Source organism: Poromitra crassiceps (assembly GCF_964638095.1).
Source record: "Poromitra crassiceps genome assembly, chromosome: 9".
In the NCBI taxonomy this organism is placed as follows: domain Eukaryota; kingdom Metazoa; phylum Chordata; class Actinopteri; order Beryciformes; family Melamphaidae; genus Poromitra; species Poromitra crassiceps.
Genome location: NC_139630.1, coordinates 14,458,992 through 14,483,791, shown reverse-complemented (window position 1 = coordinate 14,483,791; position 24,800 = coordinate 14,458,992).

Genomic DNA, 24,800 nt, shown 5'->3' with positions numbered 1-24,800 from the left:
GACGACGTGGTGTTCAGTATTTAAAGAACACAGTTTTTCTAACGTGGAGACAAGCGGAAGCCTAGGAATCGAGTGCACGCAGCACGTAGTGAGATTCCTAGTACATTAAAAATGTTGTGTGACTCGTTTATTTCTGTCGAGACACACATCAAACCTGTGCAGAGCTCTACTAATCAACCTTAACGTTAGCCTCCACTACGACCACAGAGACACAGCCTGTTTTCCATAGCAGCAGGCAACAACATGGATACAGTGAAAGTGGAGACGGAGGTTGTAAAAGTGGATTTGCAGCAACAGCGATCATAAAAGCAGTATGGATTATACCGGACATATTGGAAATAGCTGGTAAATCTTTGCTTGTTGTACAACACTGTAGTCAAGTCAAGTTTATTTGTATAGCACATTTCATACACAGAGGCAATTCAAAGTGCTTCCCATAAAATGGTTGACAGGAAAATAAAAGAAAAGAAGAGAGTAAGATGGACATTTAAAAGCATCACAGCAAAACCTTAAAAAAAAAAGAGTATAAAAAGTGCATTAGAATAAACGAAAAGAAGAAATAAAATGGACATTTAACAAAACTTTAAAAAAAGAGTGCAATAAGCAACAGGCGCAGCAGTTGCAGAAAGAGGACTCATTGGGTTTGCATAGTAGCTGTCAGCAGTTAAAAGCGACGGTAAACATAAAAGTCTTTAGTCTATTTTTAAAAGTAAGTAAGGTTGGGGCAGATCTGAGGTCTTCAGGCAATTTGTTCCAGCTAGCAGAAGCATAGTGGGTAAATGCAGCCTTCCCGTGATTTGATTTGATCCTAGGGACAGTTAATAAGCTGGACCCTGTTGACCTAAGAGTTCTAGACGGTTCGTATCGTGGGAGCAATTCAGCTATGTATTTTGGGCCTAGGCCATTAAGTGATTTATAGACTAATAACAGTATTTTAAAATCTATTCTCTGACACACTGGCAACCAGTGTAAGGACTTAAGAACTGGAGTGATATGATCAGCTTTCTTAGTCTTCGTTAGAACTCTAGCAGCAGCATTCTGAATGAGTTGAAGTTGCCCAAGTTCTTTTTTGGAGAGACCAGAAAAAAGGCTATTGCAGTAGTCTAACCTACTATAAATGAAGGCGTGAATTAGTTTTTCTACATCCTGTCTCGACATGTATCCCCTAATTCTTGCTATATTTTTAAGATGATAAAAAGCAGATTTTCTAATTGACTTAATGTGGGAGTTAAAGTTGAGATCGGAATCAATAATAACTCCAAGATTTTTGACTTGGTCCTTAGGCTTCAGGGATAGAGACTCAAGGCGTACAGTGATTTTAAGCCTTTGTTCTTTGGGGCCAAACACGATCACCTCAGTTTTGTCTTTGTTTAGCTGTAGGAAATTCTGGCACATCCAGTTATTTATTTGATCAATGCACTGGCACAATGATTCTATGGGGGCATAGTCAGCTGAGGAAAGAGTTATATACAACTGAGTGTTGTCTACATAGTTATGATAGGCTACTTTGTTTTTTGTAGTGTCTGATAGCAGAGCTAACCAGCTGGTTAGTGAGCTAGCACCTGCTCATAACGAATTATGTCCATTACTGTCCATGTTTTTCAGCCAAAGAAATTAAAATCAAATCAAACTTAAATTATGGCTCCATATTATGGCTCCATGCTGCTCCTGCAGTAACCAGGCTGGCTGAGTGATGTCACTGGTGTTATCTGCCCAGATTACTTTTTATTGAGCATGTGCATTAGAACGCCACCTTTTTCTCCATGTTTCTGTCCTGGGGGCACGTTTGTTTGTTTGTTTGTTTATTTATTTATTGGGGGGGGGGGGGGGGGGGGGGGTTCATAGGAATCTTGTGCCCAAAATGTAAATTAACTTTTTTTTTTTTTTTTTTTTCTTTTTTTTTACATGCACCACACTCCTTAAGGTTGGGTGGGGTTCACAAAAAATGCAGTGAGTGATGAAATATTGCACGAATGACCATAGAAACCAAACTCTGACAAACCGAAATCATTCAAATCATCACTTCCAATCAACGTCATACACAAACACAAGGGCTCGGAGACAACATGTCATAATTCCAGGCAAGAAAATCACGAGTGAAAATTGTGCCGCCGGCTCATGTTACAGTGCAGACATGAGAAGTGATGAGAAAAAATTAATCAATCTGGTGCACTTTGAGATTGTACTTATAGTGTAACTACAGGGTAACAAGACTGTACTTACAGTGTAACTACAGGGTAACAGGATTGTACTTATAAGCCGTTTTCCCACATGCGCTTTGTACCGCTAAATGACCGGAACGTGGTCTAATGCCTTCATGTGTGAAAGTTGTTGTTCCGGTATAAGCGCGACCTCGTCATCGCGGACATTTCACCAGTTTCGAGCCAGGCAGAAGAGCGGTATGCTCTTAAGGGGACACAAGTCTGAAACGGGTCCAGTCATTTTCCGCAACACCGGTCCTTCTCTCATGGGCGAGGTGTACACACGTTGCTTAATGTTCCAGCGGGCATAATCTAATCATTCGCGCATGTCAGCTTCATGTGTGGGCGTGCTGATTTCCCCCTCTCCCCTCTCTGCATGCCCTCTTAAGTCAAACGAGTGTGATTTATTGTGTGACAAGCAAACTTATTTCACCATCGGAGTTTTGCCGACACGTCACTCCCCACCCGCTCTGCATTGCCGCCCCGCCCCCCAACATACAGGCAATGTCGCTGCTATATTCCCACATGGGAGCGCCCAGGTGTGAAGGGAAATTCCGGGAAATGTCCGATATTGACTTAATTTTCCGGTACGCATGTGGGAAAATGGCTATAGTGTAACTACAGGGTAACAAGACTGTACTTATAGTATAACTACAGGGTAACAAGATTGTACTTACAGTGTAACTACAGGGTAACAGGATTGTACTTATAGTGTAACTACAGGGTAACAAGACTGTACTTATAGTATAACTACAGGGTAACAAGACTGTACTTATAGTATAACTACAGGGTAACAAGACTGTACTTATAGTATAACTACAGGGTAACAAGATTGTACTTATAGTGTAACTACAGGGTAACAGGATTGTATTTATAGTGTAACTACAGGGTAACAAGACTGTACTTATAGTATAACTACAGGGTAACAAGACTGTACTTACAGTGTAACTACAGGGTAACAAGAATCTACTTATAGTATACAGGGTAACAAGATAACAGGGTAACAAGTGGATTGGAACCACTGAACTTCAGATTGCAAAGCACACAGCTTTAACCACTCAGCCACAAGGGCTTTCCAACTTTCTCAGTGGAGTTTGAGAGGATAACTGTATGTAAGTCAGATGTAGTCACTTTGTAGCTTTGTTATTATACACAGAGACTTGGGGGGAAATATAATAATAATATAATGCATTTATTATATTACACCGGAAGAAGCACCCATAAGGCATCATGGCATATAGAAATAAGGTGGATAAATAGACACTTAAAACTCGACAAAAAACCAAACCAATTCCACCATTGTGCAAAGTGCCTTTAGCCAGTCAGCCTTTTCTGTTAGAGCCTCATGAGAGTGGAACAATATTCCAACATACATCAGAGAACTCAACACATACCGCTAGTAGTTAAGTAATGCTTATTCAACACTGCTGAATAAGCATGACTTAACTATGGTTAAGTCATGCTTATTCAGCACTCTTATGCGTTTATGAACATCCAAAATGGTGCAAACAAAGAGGGCTTCCTCATCAGTGTTGGGAAGTAACGAGTTACTAGTTACTCGTTACTGTAATAATATTACTTTTTCCAAGTAACGAGTAGTGTAACAAATTACTATAGAATATAAGTAATAATATTACAGTTACTTCAAGATAAACGAGCTCGTTACGTTAGTCGTTACATCTTTTGTTGAGTCCATTCTGTGATGCCGCTGCGCTGCAAAACGACACGCAGTCGGCATTCACTGATCACAAGCAGCATGGCTTTAACGCTCCCAAAACAAGGTGACGTCACCGCAGAGCCCATTCAGAGCAACAACAGGCAGGCAGGCACACCTGACACCTCCCTCTCTGTCCTGCTGAGCCGAGGAGGAAAATCCGTGGCTGCGGATATATTCCCATGACTTTGTTTTTGTCGGGTAGAAAAGTGACACGAACATCAAAGTCAAATGTAAACGGTGTCCAGGACAGGTAGGCTACTAACACTCTTTCCACTGTGAAAAACACGAGCTCAAACTTCCTAACGATAACGTTACGAGACGAGAGGACAGCACAACAGAAACCGGAAAACTGTTCAAATACAGAGATAACGTAAAAACTCACAAGCTGGTGGACATCAAACATTGCTGCTGTTATTATTGTCAGGTTAATGTTAATGTTGCAGAGCTAACGTTATTTGTGACACAAACTTGTTAAGCAAACATGTAGCCTATACGTATTGAGTTTGCATTGGCAGTGCATACTGCATTCTATAAAACAGAAGATAAAAGATTGCATCTTGTCAGTCATCACTTTGAGCCAGGTGTGCTCTTCATCAAGCATCTCTGTAGGAAGCTGTGCTCTGGCAAAGCGATTAGTTTAAATGGAACGGCACATAATAGACCTAGTTCACACATTCGCACCGCAAAGTCTGCATTTTGATGAGAAAACGCTATGGGCCTTTTTCACAACGGCCATTTGTGTCTAGAAGACAGAGTATACACAACTAACTAATTAAGGCTCCAGCACTGGAACACCTAAATGGACTGGAAGTTGGAAGCCCTAATTAACATCTTGGTGCACCTGTGTTACCTCCTGCCTTTTAGACACAAAATCGCTGCAGTGAAAAAGGCCTATTGCCATTTGTGTGGAATGTAACGGAAAAGTAATATAACGAGTATCTAACGAATTACTTTTGGCATGGAGTAATAAGTAAAGTAATAATATTACTTTTGAAAATAGTAACGAGTAATATGTAATATATTACTTTTTTAGTAATGAGTGCCCAACACTGTTCCTCATACATGATGCAGCTGCCTCACTATTTTATAAAACCGCCAGTTGTAGGACTGAAAATATGTTTTGCCCATCTGTCTGCATCCAGCACCAAATGACACAACTATCCTTATCTGCGGACTGTGGACATTATGGCTCACCTGACAGATTCATTAGTAGGGTAACCATTTGTAATGCTTATTAATTCTCTTTGTGGTCCTTATTGTAAAGTTGCTGCATGCACATATCTCCAGGCAGCTCCCTCAGCAGCCGGTGCGAGCTCACGCCCACACCCAGAGAGAGACAGCATCTTGTGGGAATACAGCCTCTCACTAACGCTAACATTACTCTCGTCAGAAACCACTTTGATCTGCATAATTTAACACATGCAGACAACATTTAACATTTAAACAACAGAATAGACATTTTGGTATAAATCACATTTCAGACCCTATAGATGGTACACTTCAGATGGAACTTCGGACCCTGTTAAATCCGTCCCAGCACTTTTGGGTAATATCGAATCGTTCTCCAAGCTATCCGGGTATAAGGTTAATCGGTCAGAGGCTCTTCCATTGACCTCGTACTGCCCTCCCCCCCAAGTCTATAAATCCCCCCGATGTGAAGCATAAGGGGGGAACTCCCCCCAATTTTCTAAATAAATTGTATGCACTGTGCTCTAGAAACATTTAGTTATATTTAACATTTTTAAATAAAAAAATACATTCTAATCATCTTCTGAATTGGGGTGTAAATAGCCACATGAGCAATTTACAGCTTGTGTGTGTGTGTGTGTGTGTGTGTGTGTGTGTGTGTGTGTGTGTGTGTGTGTGTGTGTGTGTGTGTGTGTGTGTGTGTGTGTGTGTGTGTGTGTGTGTGTGTGTGTGTGTGTGTGTGGCGAGGGGGGGGGTGTGCTGGCACAGTCACACTGCAGAAATGCATTCAATTACCTGTCTTTCAAGCTACAACTAATATAAGTATCAACATTTTTCCGTCTCTGTTTATAATAACAAAGCGCTACAACTAATATAAGTATCAACATTTTTCCGTCTCTGTTTATAATAACAAAGCTATGAAGTGACTACATCTGACTGACATACAGTTATCCTCTCAAACTCCACTGAGAAATTTGGAAAGCCCTCGTGGCTGAGTCGTTAAAGCCGCTTGCTTTGCAATCTGAAGTTCAGTCGTTCAAATCCACCACTGGGTTTTAGCTATCTCTGTCCCAGGCCAGAGCTTCTTTACAGGTCCGGTACCATGTAACTGTCATAGTTTTGTAATATCATTCTTTATTATGTTACTTTTTACATTCAGTTATTCAGTCCTCATTCATTCAGTCTTATTGTTTATACTCTGTCCTAACTCTGCTGTCATTCCAGACCCAGCCACTCCCACCTGCCTGTCTTCCCTCAGTAGTTTCACCTGTGTGCCAATCATCCCCACTCACCTGCTCCTCATTCCCTAATCAGCTCCCCTAGTATATCTCCATGTCTATTCCACCAGCTCTCTGCCAGATTGTAATTGCCATCCACCCGGAGACAGCTCAGCTCCAGAGCATTTGGAGTTTGGACCTTGATCTGTATATTTCTGCCTCAGTTAAACCTTTTTGAATCTTGCCTGTTTTGTTTGTTTGGAGTGTGTTTTGAGTAAAGACTTTTTGACTTTGGAAACTGTCTCGTGAGTCGTGCATTTGGGTCCAGGATTTGTATCTGATCGTGACAGAACAATCTGGCCTTCAATGGACCCAGCCGACTTAAAGAGAGAGCTAGAGGCACAAGCTAGTGCTCTACGCCAGTTTGAGAACCAACTCGTCGCCATTTCCGGGGTGCTCCAGGAGTCATCTGCACGCCATGACAAAAACCTGGAGGCGCTTCATGACCGGATACGGCAGCTCACATTGCCCAGCCAAGGACTGGTTGGGGTACCGGACCCAGCACCAATACCTACGAGTTCTCTAGTGCAGGCCATGTCCAGGTCCGAACCTCGGGTTTCCCCCCCGGAGCGCTTCTCTGGTGAGTCCAGCAGCTGTCGGCCTTTTTTGACTCAATGCTCTTTGGCCTTTGAACTTCAGCCTTCCGCCTTTCCCACTGAACGCTCCAAAGTGGCCTACATCATCTCCCTGCTCACGGACCGAGCTAGGCTGTGGGGAACAGCTGAGTGGGAGAGGCAGTCCTCAGCCTGCTCCTCTTCTGAGACATTTTCAGCAGAAGTGAGGAAAGTATTTGATCACACTACTTCGGCCCGGGAGGCAGCGAGAGGGCTGCTGAACCTGAGACAGGGAGAGCAACCGGTGGCTGACTACTCCATCGAGTTCCGGACAATTGCCACTGAAAGTAAGTGGAACTCTTCCTCTTTGTATGATGCCTTTTACCATGGATTATCTGAGAAAATCAAGGATGAACTGGCCGCTCGAGAACTACCTAGCGAGCTTGACTCTCTCATTGATCTGACCATACGTATTGATAACCGTATGAGAGAGAGAAAGAGGGAGAGATTGCAGTCTGCAGTTTCCCGTGCACCGGTCCGCTTTTCTTCTGTTCCCACAGAGCCAGTGAAGCAGCTCCGCGCCTTGCCCTCAAGCCCCCCTGACGACTCTGAGCCCATGCAGCTGGGAAGGGCCCACCTCACTCCAGAGGAACGCCTTCAGCATCGCCAGGAGAATCGCTGCATGTACTGCGGCCAACATGGTCACTTCGTCGTTTCCTGTCCGCTAAAAGAAAGGGCTCATCAGTAATCCGGAGGGCACTGGTGGGCCAAGCTCGACTTCCGGAATTGCCCTCTCGACCCATAACCCATGCTCAATTGCTCTTGGATGGACACACACACACCGTGTCGATATTTATCGACTCTGGGGCAGACGCCAACTTCATGGATTACCAGTTGGCTCGGCAGCTCAACATCCCGCAGACCCCCCTGGAATTCCCTCTTCCGGCCAGCACCCTCGATGGACACCTCCTTGCCACAGTGACCCACCGCACTGCTCCAGTGCACCTCAGCCTGTCAGGTAACCATCATGAGACACTATCATTTCATTTGATCCATGCCCCTCAACTCGCAGTGATTTTTGGTTATCCGTGGCTCCTTAGACACAATCCCCACATTGACTGGGCCACAGGAGTAATTTTAGGCTGGAGTGCACTGTCATGCTGTCTGTTTAAGAAATGCCCTGTATCCTGAACATAACCCTCATTCTCCTTCTGAGTTTCCTGACCTGTCTAAGGTGCCTCCAACCTATCTAGAGTTGAAGGAGGTGTTCAGCCGGTCCCGTGCCACAGCTCTGCCTCCTCACAGACCCTACGACTGTGCCATAGATCTGCTCCCTAGCACCTCGCCTCCCAAGGGTCGGTTATTCTCCCTGTCAGCTCCAGAGATGCAGGCCATGGACAAGTACATCAGTGAGTCTCTGGCAGCTGGCATCATTCGCCCGTCTTCATCACCTGCAGGAGCAGGATTCTTTTTCGTAAAGAAAAAAGATAAGTCTCTGCGACCCTGCATCGACTATCGAGGACTCAACAATATCACGGTGAAAAACAGGTACCCCCTCCCACTCATGAAGTCCGCTTTTGAACAGCTCCAAGGTGCCACAGTTTTCACCAAGCTTGACCTTAGAAACGCATACCATTTGGTCCGCATTCGGGAGGGGGACGAATGGAAGACTGCATTTAACACCCCCAGTGGTCATTATGAATATTTAGTCATGCCTTTCGGACTAACAAATGCTCCCGCAGTTTTCCAAACCATGATGAATGACTTGTTCAGGGACATGCTACATAGGTTTGTCTATATTTACCTCGATGACATCCTAGTCTTTTCCAGATCTCCTGAGGAGCATGAGGGTCATGTGAGGAGGGTCCTGCACAGACTCCTGGAGAATCGCCTTTTTGTAAAGGCAGAAAAGAGTGAATTTCATGTTCCAGAGATGTCATTTCTGGGGATGGAGCTCAAGGGAGGAAGCATCGAGATGGACCTGGCCAAGGTTCGTGCGGTTGCAGAGTGGCCTCAGCCCACATCCCGTACAGGGCTTAACCGTTTCCTAGGGTTTGCCAACTTCTACAGATGATTTATCCGGAACTATAGCTCCGTGGCAGGTCCCCTCACAGCCCTTACCTCAACTAAGAGACCCTCCTCTTGGTCTCCCGCTGCTGAAGCAGCGTTTCAGGAGCTCAAGAGACGTTTCACCAGTGGCCCCATCCTCACGCACCCTGACCCCTCCAGGCAGTTTGTGGTGGAGGTAGACGCCTCAGGCATAGGGGTGGGGGCTGTCCTGTCCCAACGCTCAGCCGGGGATCAGGTGCACCCCTGCGCCTTCTTCTCCCTTAAGTTGTCGCCGGCGGAGAGGAATTACTCCGTAGGAGATCGGGAACTGCTGGCAGTCGTGTTGGCCTTGAAGGAGTGGAGACACTGGCTCGAGGGGGCGGAACTCCCCTTTGTGGTTTGGACAGATCATAGGAACTTAGAGTATCTACGCACTGCCAAAAGGGTGAGTTCCCGCCAGGCTCGTTGGGCTCTGTTCTTTGATCGTTTTAACTTTACTCTCTCCTACCGCCCAGGCTCCAAGAACATCAAACCTGATGCCCTCTCCCGCCAGTTTCAGAAGGAGGAGGATTCTACGGAGATGGAACGGATCCTTCCTCCTTCCTGTCTGATTGGAGCTCTGGTCTGGGACATTGAGGGTAAGGTTAAACAATCACACTCTGATTCGCCTGCACCCAGTAACTGTCCAGATGGCCGTCTGTTCGTCCCAGATCATCTCCGCTCTCAGGTCCTCCAGTGGGGACACTCCTCTCGTCTGGCCTGTCACCCGGGAGTGCGACGCACCCTGGCTCTCCTTCGTCAGCGGTTCTGGTGGTCCTCCATGGAGGAGGACACAGGGGAGTTTGTGGCCGCTTGTCCCGTTTGCTCCCAACACAAGACCTCCCGCCAAAGTCCGGCAGGCCTCCTCCAACCCCTGTCCGTACCTCATCGTCCCTGGTCCCATATTTCGCTGGACTTTGTCACTGGCCTGCCCCCCTCCGAAGGTAACACAGTTAGTCTGTCTGTTGTTGACCGCTTTTCCAAATCTGCACATTTCATTCCTCTGCCTAAGCTTCCCTCGGCCAAAGGGACAGCTGAACTGTTATTGACTGATGTGTTCCGCCTGCACGGCCTCCCCAGTGACATCGTCTCTGACCGGGGGCCACAGTTCACTTCTGCTTTCTATAAGGAGTTTTGCAGATTGTTGGGGGCTTCGACAAGTCTGTCCTCAGGATTCCATCCACAGTCCAACGGCCAAACTGAGCGGAAGAACCAGGACATGGAGACGGCTCTGCGGTGCGTCGCCTCACATGCTCCTTCTTCCTGGGCCAAGCAGTTGGTGTGGGTAGAGTATGCCCACAACACTCTTCCCACCTCTGCCACTGGCCTGTCCCCCTTCCAGTGCGCCTGTGGCTATCAACCTCCACTCTCTCCAGAACAGGAGAAAGAGGCCAGTGTTCCCTCCGTCCAGGCGTTCATCAGCCGCTGCCGTCGCACCTGGCTCAGGGCCCGCTCCGCTCTCCTCAGGACGTCTGAGAGGTATCAGAGATCGGCCAACAGGAGGCGCTCCACAGCTCCCCAGTACAGACCCGGTCAGCGAGTTTGGCTCTCCACCCGGGACATACCTCTTAAGGTGGAATCTAAAAAGATGGCTCCCAGGTTCATTGGTCCGTTCCCCATCTCCCAGGTCATTAACCCCGCAGCGGTGCGCCTGCGCCTCCCACCTACCATGAAGATTCATCCCACCTTCCACGTGTCCCGCATTAAGCCAGTCAAGGTCAGCTCTTTGCAGCCCGCCCCCAGACCCCCGCCCCCCGCCTGGCTCATTGATGGTGGGCCGGCTTATACGGTTCAGTGCCTGCTCAAGTCGAGACGTCGAGGGAGGGGGCTGCAGTATTTGGTTGACTGGGAGGGCTATGGACCTGAGGAGCGCTCTTGGGTCCCTGCTCGCAGCATCCTGGACCCAGATCTCATCTCGACGTTCCATCGTTCCCATCCTGACCAGCCCTGTGGGACGTCAGGAGCCGTCCCTTGAGGGGGGGGGGCTCTGTCATAGTTTTGTAATATCATTCTTTATTATGTTACTTTTTACATTCAGTTATTCAGTCCTCATTCATTCAGTCTTATTGTTTATACTCTGTCCTAACTCTGCTGTCATTCCAGACCCAGCCACTCCCACCTGCCTGTCTTCCCTCAGTAGTTTCACCTGTGTGCCAATCATCCCCACTCACCTGCTCCTCATTCCCTAATCAGCTCCCCTAGTATATCTCCATGTCCATTCCACCAGCTCTCTGCCAGATTGTAATTGCCATCCACCCGGAGACAGCTCAGCTCCAGAGCATTTGGAGTTTGGACCTTGATCTGTATATTTCTGCCTCAGTTAAACCTTTTTGAATCTTGCCTGTTTTGTTTGTTTGGAGTGTTTTGAGTAAATACTTTTTGACTTTGGAAACTGTCTCGTGAGTCGTGCATTTGGGTCCAGGATTTGTATCTGATCGTGACAGTAACTACATATGAACTACAGTTGAATAGAGTCACTCCACTTTACAGGTCCGGTACCATGTAACTACATATGAACTACTGTGTTAAATAGACTCACTCCACTGTACTACATATGAACTACAGTTAAATAGACTCACTCCACTTTACAGGTACGATACCATGTAAATACATATGAACTACAGTTAAACAGACTCACTCCACTTTATAGGTCCACTACCATGTAACTATATATGAACTACAGTTGAATAGACTCACTCCACTTTACAGGTCCAGTACCATGTAACTACATATGAACTACAGTTGCATAGACTCACTCCACTTTACAGGTCCGTTAAAATGTAACTACATATGAACTACAGTTGAACAGACTCACTCCACTTTACAGGTCCGTTAAAATGTAACTACATATGAACTACAGTTGAACAGACTCACTCCATTTTACAGGTTCGTTACAATGTAACTACATACAGTATGAACATCATTTATAACTATTGGTAATTACTAGTATGTAATTACATTTGGTGTTCATGTGTAATTACAAATAGTTCATATGTAACTAGGGTACCTGTAAAATAAAGCGTTACCCATCTTTTTTTTACAATCAAATAGGCCCATAGGTTATAGGCCTACATATCTTTTCCAAATGCATTCACTTTATCTCCTTATCTCCGCATGTCACAACAGAGGGAAAGCGCGCACTTCAGTTGGACTGGCATTTTTATTTAGCTACATAACCACAACAAGCACAATAGATGTATTTCGGCTTTGGAATATAATTTGTGTGGGATGTTTAAGGTGCGTCTGTGCGCACTTCTCAGTTACTTGTCTTTGCCACTAAACCACTCGACTTAGAGATTTTTATTTAATTTTTTATATATTTTTTTTACAATTTATTTCATCTTTGCATTTACAAACTGTAAGGCGATCATCACAATTGTATACAACGTCGACAAGCATGAACAGACACATGGCAGCACATTTACACATAATACAGGACAAACAGGGGGAAACACTAAAATGTAAATATTTAAATAAATAAAACAAGATAGCTAGAGACTTGTTAAAGATAAGTAGAGGTCTTTGGCATAATTGGATTTCATCTTTGGCATAATTGGATTTCACGCTGGACTTAAAGATGGGTCAGGGTTGGCGTAGATTATTTGTGTAAGTTGTCTTGATTACTTTTTAACCGTTTTGTTGTTTTGTTTTTTACATCACTACGTCTGTGTGGGATACCTTTACAAGACGATACTGGGTGGTGAAACACGGATTGGATCGAGTAGATAGTCACTGGACAGGTTAGTCATGGTTTTAGTAGGCCTAGGGATTCTAATATGCAAGGTTTTATAGATGAAACCCCTGGTCACATTTATATTGATTAAACAGATTGGATTACTGGTTCAACACAAAATAGCTGATTCACACAATAAACAATCATCAATATATTTATGTGACAAATACTGTGGTGAAAGTGCTCACCGTGAGAGACTCCAAGCAGCACCATCAACAGTCCAATCACAGCTTCCATGTCTCTGTTCAGTCTCAGCTGAGCCAGGCGCCCGCTGCAGACGAACTGGCCAACTCTACCCTAAGAAAAGTGTAGCCGTGTAGAAGTGAGACGAAAAGGGAAGTTAAAAGAAAAGGCATTTTTCTGTCAGTTTTACGTATTTACAAACATGACCAATTAGCTAGAATGAATGGAGGAGAGGTGCGTATTATACTTTGTACCGAAAGAGGATTTGAGCAGGACAGCTGAGACTTCTAAGGTACATGTGCATATCAAGGGCTAGGAGCAATTTTGGGCGAATGAGTATTAATATTGAAAGCTCTCAGTGATATCTTTTCAATGGCTAAAGGACATGCTAAAAGTGGCGGTTTTGTTTACTGCCAAAAGGATGTAACTGCACTTGTACTTTCAACACAGCAAAACCCACTTTTGACATTGACCAAACCTGTGGACAGGGGATTGTAACAGCACCAATAGGTGAGCTCAAAATGCAAGCTGACGTAAGTAATGCTAGCAGGGAAGCATGACCACATCATTTTACTATCCTATACCGATATCCTAATTAATAATCTACATCAATGGGCGTCCTCATGGCTCGGTCCTTTGCGCGGCCAGCGCGGGTTCGAATCCGACCCGAGGTCCTTTGCCACATGTCTCCCCACCTTTCCTGTCTGCCTACACTGTCCTCTCTAATAAAGGCAAAAATGCCTTTCTAAAATCTACATAAATAGATTAATGTAAATGTGTTAATATTGTCATGTGACCTGCACACATACAAACATTATACTATTGCTATACTAGCATAAGACAAAAGTAGTAGTTTAGAATCAAAAATAGTTTCTTATGTCTATAAATGTTTATTAAAAAGGTTTTATGAAATACTTTGACATAAAAAATGTCAAAGATTCAAGCTCATTTTAATAGTCATAGTGAGTAATATGCATTGAGCAGTATGCAGTGCAGGGATCAAATGTCTTTTAAAGGCCTTGGTGAAAGTTGCTGAGCCTTACTTCAACATAAAGTTATTCATTCTGGTCTTTTATATTTCAGTGTTGATTGAAGTGTAATTGCTAGATTTCTTACCCCTGGGTGTCCTGAAAGACACAGGTGGAAGTGCTCTGCCTCGACCTCACTTACAAACCCCGTATCACTTGTCCCAAACACCCTTGGTTTGGTGTTGGGGGTCCCTTCCCCTTCAGGTCATTAACCCAACCTTAACTCCCATAGGCCTATAATCTGGAAAAGGCATATTCTCAGAGAAAGCGTTAGTAATTTTACTTTGCTAGATTTTCGACCTATCCTTGTATAGACTTTATTTTAGCCAAGCTAGTTTAAAGTACAGGCCACCCTTGTGAGAGTATTGCCCCTGAAATGATCTCCCCTGTTAGCAGGCTTACCTTTTGGTCGCAGCCTCAGAGAAGAGGAGAGATCAAAATCAAAGATCGGTGCAGTCTTGGCTTTATTTTTCTGAGTTTTTATTGAAGCGAAGTCCACCAGACAACAAACCCTCTGAGAGAGTTCCTCTGTCTAACTAAAAGACGGGAAGTAGTCTCTGTATATCTGCAAGAGGAGAAGCAACACTTAAAAAAAAGTGTGAATTAGCTATCGCTGGCACCCGCCCAATAGAGAGGCAAAGTGGAACGTCACTTCCTGCTTCAGCACTGTACCAGAGATTTTCATCCGCCATTTATTTTCCCATAGACATTTCGTAAAATGCGTATAAAATAGTTGTACTTCGTCGAACCAAACGGTACAGTTAACGCTATAATCAGGTGAGACCATAGAACATTTCATTCGGACCAAAACTTATAAAAACATAGAGAAAATATTTTCTTTAAACCCGCATTTTTTAACGTTTTGGTCCCAGTGAAATGGTATGCGATCTCTACTGTTTCTAAATATATCTGTACCATTTCGTTTGAACCAGTAAAATTATTTTTATACGCATTTTACGAAATGGGAATGGGAAAATGAATGGCGGAGGAAAATCTCTGGTACAGTGCTGAAGCAGGAAGCGGTCCCTTTGCCTCTCTATAGGTGTGAAAAACTGTGGCTGCCGTGGGCGGCTGACAGAGTGAGCTATAGCTGCTGATCAAAGCTAATAACCACCATGGGCTGTGTGCAAAGACCAGACCCATGTACGTTGCAACATCAGGGCGCAGCAGCAGAGCTATGCCTCCACCATTTTGTATAATAATATCATAATATCATAAATGTACAGTATTCTACCTATTTACTTATTCAATCTATGAAAAGATCTAAGCGGAAACATGTAAAACATGTTTGTAAACATTCATTCTGCATTTCATTACTTACGTAGTAAAAAAAAAAGTACTTACGTAAAAGTACCTCTGTACTTTTATACCATTATCTTTATTACCTAACTTATTGTCTTGTCTAAACGCACATAGGGGATTGCTTCAAATTCGTTGTTCTTAAAACTTGTTTTGTGACAATGCCAAATAAAGCTAATTCATTCATTCATTCACGTAACAAATACAGTACTTTGAAATCATGGGTTCAGATTTACAAATTCAATTTTCTTATTTATTTATTTTAAGAAAAGAAAACGGTAACACTTTACAATACTGTAACACAAAAATTGGGTAGTTACTAAGGAACGAGTCAGGAACGAACCATTAGTTCATGATTAGTTCATGAATAGTTAATAGGTAGTTCCTTAATGGTAGTTACTTAAGAACTGACCATTAGTTACCATGTTAACGAACCAGTAAGTAATGATTAATTCCTTTAAAAAAAAAAAAAAAAAAAAAAGGTTTCTTTGGCTAGTTCATGAGTAGTTAATGGGTAGTTCCTTAATGACCCTTAATGGTAGTTCCTTAAAGATCCTTAATGGTAGTTACTTAAGAACTGACCATTAGTTACCATGTTAACGAACCAATAAGTAATGATTACTTACTTAATTTTTTTCCGCTAGTTCATGAGTAGTTAATGGGTAGTTACTTAAGAACAGACTATTAGTTACCATAGTTGTTACTAGGGAATTCATCATTAGTTAATTATTACTTCACCATTAGTTACCATATTTGTGCACCCTCAAGTAAAGCAGGCTATCATACTTAGTTGTTACTAGGTAGTTCATCATTACTTCATGATTACTTTACCATTAGTTACCATGTTTGTGCCCCCTCAAGTAAAGCAGGCCATCATACTTAGTTGTTACTAGGGAGTTCATCATTACTTCATGATTACTTTACCATTAGTTACCATGTTTGTGCCCCCTCAAGTAAAGCAGGCCATCATACTTAGTTGTTACTAGGGAATTTATCATTAGTTCATGATTAGTTACCATGTTTGTTTACCATGCATTCCCTAGTAACAACTAAGCATGAAGCCCTGCTTTACTTGAGGGGGCACAGACATGGTAACTAATGGTAAAGTAATCATGAACTAATGATTAATTCCCTAGTAACAACTATGGTAACTAATAGTCTGTTCTTAAGTAACTACCCATTAACTACTCATGAACTAGCAGAACAAAATTAAGGAAGTAATCATTACTTACTGGTTCGTTAACATGGTAACTAATGGTCAGTTCTTAAGTAACTACCATTAATGATCTTTAAGGAACTAGCATTAAGGGTCATTAAGGAACTACCCATTAACTACTCATGAACTAGCGAAATAAAAAATAAAATATATATATATTTTTAAGGAAGTAATCATTACTTACTGGTTCGTTAACTTGGTAACTAATGGTCAGTTACTAAGTAACTACCATTAAGGAACTACCTATTAACTATTCAGGAACTAATCATTAACTATTCATGAACTAATGGTTAGTTCCTGACTAGTTCCTCAATAACTACCGATTTGTTGTGTTACAGTATTGTAAAGTGTTACCAAGAAAACATACATAATTGATGTCGAGCTACTGGCTGACAAGTATTTCCGTATCTGCAGTGTGTTTGCAGTGTGCGAGCTTTATTCATTTTTCTACTATTCCTGCCTCGAGCTCTGCACCTGCCCTATTATAGGTTTTGGATTGTGCGTGTCTTGCCTTTTTTCCAAGTATTTCCGTATCCCCATTTATCCCGTGCATGTTGATTACTCAGGTTTACGTTCAGGGGAAAATGTTACCAGTACTTTGTCCTCCCATTTGGCTTCTCTCTGACTCCCAGACTGTTCATCAAATATACGGAGACTCTAATAGCCCCACTCAGGCGCAAGGTCATTCACTTGGCGACCTATCTGGACCACTGGCTAATACTGGCACAATCGAAACAAGAGGCGCTGACGCACACTCGTATTGTCGTAATACCAGTGTTGGGCAAGTTACTCTGGGAATGTAATTAGTTATTGATTACTCCTCCGTTATTCCTTGTGTGTGTGTACGTGTGTACGTGTGTGTGTGTGTACGTGTGTGTGTGTGTGTGTATATATATATATATATATATATATATATATATATATATATATACTGTATACATGTGTGTGTCAGCAAAGTTTTTTGTTTTTCTGCATAAATAAAGCCAAAAAACTGCATTCTGGCAGGAAACGAAGTAACTCAGCGTTATTTGGATTAGTAACTGTAATATAATTACTCGTTTGGAAATTGTAACGCCTTACATTACTTAGTTATTGAAAAAGTAATCAGATTATAATAATGCGTTACTAAGTAACGTGTTACTGCCCAACACTGCGTAACGCACCTAACCGACTTCGGTTTTATGACAAACGAGGAGAAGAGCAAGCTCATCCCAATTCAGCAGATAGACTTTATGGGCCTACCCCTGCATTCCACCGGTTTCACAGCCCGCCTGTCGGCAGAGCATGCAAAGTCATTCAGAGGTTGTCTCGGCCTCTTTCATCGTGGCAACGCGAGTTTCAAGACGTTCCAACGACTCCTGGGCCTGATGGCTTCTGCTATTGGAGTAATTAACTTCGGCCAGCTTCCCATGAGGGAATTCCAGCGCTGGGTGGTGCGCCATGCCGTGTGAAGTGAGGGTTTGTCCCGAGTGCGTAATGGCACTGCGCCGGTGGATGGCTGCTTCTTTCCTGACTTCTAAGTTTAACTAAGTTATCTTTATTTATCCCCATGGGGAAATTCATCCTCTGCATTTGACCCATCCTCTACTAGGAACCTTCCTAGAACTAGGAGCGGTGGGCAGCTGCAGTGCAGCGCCCGGGGACCAACTCCAGTTCTTTTGCCAGTGCCTTGGTCAGGCGCACTGACAGGAGTATTAACCCTAACATACATGTCTTTGACAGGAGTCTTAACCCTAACATACATGTCTTTGATAGTGGGAGGAAACCGGGTTAGGGCAGAATAGCAGCTAGGTCCTGTCCTTTACACTTTACTTGGATAGTCTGCCTACAGATAGTCTACAGAGTATTAGTAACGTTTCAACAGCTTATTAGTTGACATTCATCAATTCAACTTGGTCTGTAGATGTTTAGCAGATGATTTATAGAGTATATGTGACAATTCATGAACATATCTGCATTTTCATAATAAATTAGTTGAACTTGAACTATGCACTCAACCTATGCTTTACAGATGTTTCACGAATATTCAACAATTTTTAAACTATTAATATTTGTTGAACCTTCTAATTATCAGTGATCCTCAGAATAAATTAGTTGAACAAGAGCTATGCACTCAACCAATGCGTTGCAAAAAAGTGATTCTGAAATGTTCAACTTATATACGAATATTCAACAATTACTTCACCATTTAATTAATATTTGTCGAACATTCTAATGATCAACTAATGTTCAAGATTATATATATATATAGCAAGCAGTGGAGGACTCGCACACAGAACTATAGACAAGACAAAAAGTCTTATAAAGTCAGATCCATTTTATTGTAGGATCGGCACAAACTTGGCAGCAAACGTTTCAGTCCTAGTTGGACTATATCGTCAGTGCACTGACGATAGTCCTTCAATCAGGAGACTTGATGGATAAACAATGATTTATTACAATGAATGAATGTTACAGAATATTATGATGAGAAAGTTAGTTAGTCTTTGGAGCTTGACACCACTGGGAGATATCGAGATCGAGCTGGATCAGCTCGAGCAGCACGGCCATATATACCCCCCAGTGGAGTCAGGATACTGGTGCTGGTGAACCTCTTGGTGACTGATGGATCAGGGATTTGGCGGAGACGGGGAGGTGGTGGGTGTGTGTCAGCCAGCAGGATGAGAGAGACTGAATGAGACACAGAAAAGCATATTTATGCACACATCAACCATGTGATAGGCTGCCTAAAGGGGAGTGCCACAATGTGATAGGCTAAAAGTGCAGGTGAGCAAAGGTGTATAAGGTGATGTGTTGCTATGCTATTGGTTTATGGGAAAGTAGGAGGCAACCACTGATTATTCAATTATCACCAGGAAGCTGACAGGTTACCAGGTGAGCAAGCAGGAGAAGTGCAGTGACTGTGGAACCGGTGAGGATCAAGATCGTCCTGTCTGAACCTTCGTTTATAAACTCCACTTCAATCAGGATACTTGATGGATAAACAATGATTTATTACAATGAATGAATGTTACAGAATATTATGATGAGAAAGTTAGTTAGTCTTTGGAGCTTGACACCACTGGGAGATATCGAGATTGAGCTGGATCAGCTTGAGCAGCACGGCCATATATACCCCCCAAAAGAAGGCGCAAGCCCCAGAACCCAGCATAGAACTTTATGGAAAGAAGAACTCACCGGGTGACAGGATCAGGAGACATAATCTTACCGGGATGATGAGACAGCTGAGGGATTGAACATATCAGAGTAAACAAGAATTTAAATATGATTATGGCAGTTGGAACAATTAATGAGATAATATCACCTGAGTCATAGAGAGCAGACAAATCTAATGGAGGTATTTTCATGAGGCAGCCATCTGCTGCATCTCCATCTTTGCCATGGCTCACTAGTCTAGAGGTGAGACATGGCTCACTGTAGTGTAGAGGTAAGACATGACTCACTGTAGTGTAGAGGTGAGACATGGCTCACTGTAGTGTAGAGGTGAGACATAGCTCACTGTAGTGTAGAGGTGAAACGTGGCTCACCATAGTGTAACGGTGAAACGTGGCTCACCGTAGTGTGGAGGTGAAACGTGGCTCACCGTAGTGTAGAGGTGAAACGTGGCTCACCATAGTGTAACGGTGAAACGTGGCTCACCGTAGTGTGGAGGTGAAACGTGGCTCACCTAGTGTAGAGGTGAAACGTGGCTCACCATAGTGTAACGGTGAAACGTGGCTCACCGTAGTGTGGAGGTGAAACGTGGCTCACCTAGTGTAGAGGTGAAACGTGGCTCACCATAGTGTAACGGTGAAACGTGGCTCACCGTAGTGTGGAGGTGAAACGTGGCTCACCTACTATAGAGGTGAAACGTGGCTCACCATAGTGTAACGGTGAAACGTGGCTCACCGTAGTGTGGAGGTGAAACGTGGCTCACCTACTGTAGTGTAGAGGTGAAACGTGGCTCACCATAGTGTAACGGTGAAACGTGGCTCACCGTAGTGTGGAGGTGAAACGTGGCTCACCTACTGTAGTGTAGAGGTGAAACGTGGCTCACCATAGTGTAACGGTGAAACGTGGCTCACCGTAGTGTGGAGGTGAAACGTGGCTCACCTACTATAGAGGTGAAACGTGGCTCACCATAGTGTAACGGTGAAACGTGGCTCACCGTAGTGTGGAGGTGAAACGTGGCTCACCTACTGTAGAGGTGAAACGTGGCTCACCGTAGTGTGGAGGTGAAACGTGGCTCACCTAGTGTGGAGGTGAAACGTGGCTCACCGTAGTGTAGAGGTGAAACATGGCTCACCGTAGTGTAGAGGTGAGACATGGCTCACTGTAGTGTAAAGGTGAAACATGGCTCACCGTAGTGTAGAGGTGAAACGTGGCTCACCGTAGTGTAGAGGTGAAACTTGGCTCACCGTAGTGTAGAGGTGAAACTGGCTCACCGTAGTGTAGAGGTGAAACTTGGCTCACCATAGTGTAAAGGTGAAACTTGGCTCACCGTAGTGTAGAGGTGAAACTTGGCTCACCGTAGTGTAAAGGTGAAACTTGGCTCACCGTAGTGTAGAGGTGAAACGTGGCTCACCATAGTGTAACGGTGAAACGTGGCTCACCGTAGTGTGGAGGTGAAACGTGGCTCACCGTAGTGTAGAGGTGAAACATGGCTCACCGTAGTGTAAAGGTGAAACATGGCTCACCGTAGTGTAAAGGTGAAACATGGCTCACTGTAGTGCAGAGGTGAGACATGGCTCACTGTAGTGTAGAGGTGAAACATGGCTCACTGTAGTGTAGAGGTGAGACATGGCTCACAGTAGTGAAGGGGTGAGACATGGCTCAGTGTATATACCCCCCAAAAGAAGGCACAAGCCCCAGAACCCAGCATATAACTTCTAGAAGAAGAACACACCGGGTGACAGGATCAGGAGACATAATCTTAACGGGATGGTATGACAGCAATTACTTCAAGGTTTCAAGGATCGTTGAGCATCGATGATGGCCGTGGCATCAGGACGAACGTAGGTGGTGTACGCCGAAGAAGACCAGCGGCCCATCTGCTGCAGGGAAGCCGTTGACATGCCTTGTAATGCTGCAGAAGTTGCCGCTCCTATTCTAAATGAATGCCCTGAGTAACATTTTGGGTCAATGTTGCATCCATTAAGCACTCTTTTTAGGTGAAGCCTAAACCAGAAACTAGACATGGGATTGTTTTCTGGGGTCAAAAACAGGGGGGCAAGAGGGTCAGAAAAAAGCCTCAATTTCAGAAATCTAGACATAGATTTGAAAGGGCAAAATTGGGAACCTGTGCTAGCAATAATAATAACACAAGAACCACCTGTTTTTGAATGTTTGAGAGTGAGCCTAAAATGACCTGGGTAAAAAATGATATCTGAAATGGTCACGTCTTTGCTAGGGTCGAACCTATTTGAATTAGTAGTGAATTCGCCAATCCTTAAGAAACCATAAAAGGCTAGGAGAAAGGAACAGTCCAACATGGAATCGACATGAGGAGAAATATATCCTTTTCTCATAAATGACAACAGTTTGTGCAGAATGGAGAGTGTAATTGGCAGCCTATTGTCTATTTTTGAGGGGAAAACCTTTGCAATACCTTTAAGAATTAATTTAATGGAAGGATTGGAAAACAAACTGGGAAATGAGGGATCGAAGCATCTTGCATAGAACTGAATACCTGCGACCAAACCCTTGATGTACTGGGGTTTGAAATGCCGTACCTCAGCACAATGAGAAATAAAAGCACAGACTGCAATGATAGAAACTGGCTTTAACTGCAGATTTAAAGAACAGCAAAACAAGGCAAAGGTCTTCCATGCAAAGTCATAAGTTCTCAGAGTGGAGGTCGCTAACCCTTTTCTCATAAAGAATCTGGCTGACTCTAAATAAGCTCCCAGGGAATGAGGCATCAGTACAGCACTAGAGCCACTAGAGGGGGTACTGCAACTGGCCATGGGCTGGCATCTGGGCACAGCGTCCTGAAAACCTGGAAATTAAATCGAGATAATGAGTCAGCAATAGTGTTAACATGACCAGGAACATGACGAGCTGTCAGAATGAAGTTATTTTTTATCGAAAGCCATGTAATATGGCGCATGAATGGCATGATTGCGGGACATGAAGACCGGCCTTTATTAATGATGGCAACGACTGCTTCGTTATCGCACTGAAGCGCTATGCGTTTACGACGCCAGAACTTCCCCCATACGTGGCAGGCTACTGCTACGGGATAAATCTCAAACAGAGCAGAGGAAGGAGCGATGTGAGGGAAATCAGCCGGCCAGCTACATGAAAACCAGTCATTCTGGTAATAACCTCCGAAACCCGCAGAGGGCGCTGCATCTGTGAAAAATTTAATAGAATCAGAGGATTGAATTAAATCGTCATAGAAAAACGTGACGCCGTTCCAGTGCACCAGTAGGTACGACCAGAAGCGAATGTCTGACCGACAGCCTTCGTCCAGCATGATGACGTCGTGCAATTCATTTACTGAGGAAGCCAAAGTTAGCAGTCTAGAAATAAACGAGCGGCCCTGGGGAATAACACGGATGGCAAAATTGAAATGGCCGAGGAGTGAAAGCATTTGTTGCTTGGTTACTGATGGGGAAGATTCAAAAGACTTTGAAATGTCTCGAATCCTCTCGAGTTTCTCCTCTGGGAGAGAAGCCTTCATCTCGACAGAGTCTAGAATGATGCCTAGAAACTCGAGCCTAGTGGCTGGGCCGATAGTTTTTTCCTCGGACAGAGGAACACCCACATGTTTGAACAGGTGTTTTAATTTCCCTAGGGAGGAGCCGGAATTGTCGTGAGGGGGATCGATCAACAGGAAATCATCGAGCAGATGCAGCAGCGAGGGGACCCGTACTCTGTTAAGGAGGATCCAGCAGAGCGCCTCGGACATCTGGTTAAATATGAATGGACTGCTCCTGCACCCGAATGTGAGGCGCGTGGCGAAATATAGATTGGCTTCCCATTTAATGCCAAAATAGTGCCACTGAGAAGGATGAATGGGCATGATTTTGAAGGCGTCGGTTATATCGGCTTTGGACAGCCATGCGCCCTGACCAGCTAATTTAATTAGCCTGATTGCATTATCCACGGTGGAATAATGCAGGGAAAATGGCTCTCGGGGAATCAAGCTGTTGACGCTGGGAGAGGGCCCTGAGTGAGGAGCGGAGAGGTCGTAGATCAGCCTTTTCTTACCAGAATATTTACGAGTGGCAATGCCAATAGGACTGGCACGAAAAATGGGAAACGGAGAGGACTTAAAAGGCCCGATTAAATAGCCTTTGTCGAGCTCCTTTTGAAGAAGCTGAGACACCATCTCCGACTCATTTAATGCTGATTGAAGATTTTTACACACAAGTGAGGAGACCAGAGAGACGACCCCCACTCGGAACCCCTGGGAAAGACCAGACAACAGGTGATTTACAAATACAGAGTCAGGATGAGTCGATAGTTCATATGCCAGGGCGGGGATGTTTATTGGAGTGGAGGGGTGAGATTTCAGAATCTCCTTGAACCATGACCCCGTCCCCGCTTCTGCTGAGGCTGAGGCAGATGGCGGTATTTGCGGGGACACGCTGACTTGGGGTGCGCATCTTTGCAATAGCTGCAAATATGGAGGAAAAAACAATTGGTGAAAGAACATACATTTTCGTTAAAGTTATTACATATGGGTCGATTATTATACAACAGCACCTTGCGCCCACGGGAATCGATATAGGATTTTTCTGCTGCTTCGGGAGGATTAAACGCTGGCTCAGGTGCACCAGAGAATGGCTCGGGTTTGTGGCGAAAAGGAACTGTGGGGCAGAGAGCGGCCGAGTGGCCCATGTTTCCGCACGTGAAGCAGGATATTGCTTGGGCGCCTCCCACCAGCATAACCAGAAGTTCAGTGTCCAGGATAGACCAATCCACACGAATGTTCGAAATGTTAATATACCTAGCTGCTTTGCTAGCAAAGGCCTTGTGGTATTGGTAAAACATATTCTTGCCATACCGTAGATTTAAATCCCCAATCAGAACCAGATAAGTGTCCAGCTCCTGCCTGCGTTCTGGATGAACTGAACAAATAATGTCGCGGAAAATACTAAATGCCACCAAAAATTCCCCAATAGATAAATCCCTCGTGAGCCTTGGGTCTGACGATTTGAAAATCGTAGTGATAGTATCGCCTGCCAACACGCTACTTTCACACTCGGGAGAAGGTAGAATCAAACTAATCAAGTTAACATCCTTACCTTGCAGGATTTTGTCCCGTACGCGGGGAGATACGTTTGCACTGGTAGAAATGTATGGCCTACCTAGCATGGATGGCACCGC